Genomic DNA, 260 nt, shown 5'->3' with positions numbered 1-260 from the left:
GTGTACATCGTGGCCTGTGATAGCAATTCATCTTCATCAAGTGAAAGAAATCTTCAGTGAAAGAAATGTTCGGCGAAAGAAATCACTGTTATTTTCTGAACCCCGCTTCTGGAACCTTGGGAGAGACTCAGGCAAGGCAGGGATTCTCGGCAACCAAGAAATGCCTGGACCCTCGGTTATTTCCTAGAGTTCCTGTAGAGTGAACTGGAAGTTATAGTAGGTGCTGTAAATTATTATCACTTATGCATAGTTGATGTTAC

This window comes from Penaeus monodon, chromosome 32 (genome assembly GCF_015228065.2).
Source record: "Penaeus monodon isolate SGIC_2016 chromosome 32, NSTDA_Pmon_1, whole genome shotgun sequence".
NCBI lineage: Eukaryota > Metazoa > Arthropoda > Malacostraca > Decapoda > Penaeidae > Penaeus > Penaeus monodon.
This window is presented reverse-complemented; position numbering follows the sequence as displayed.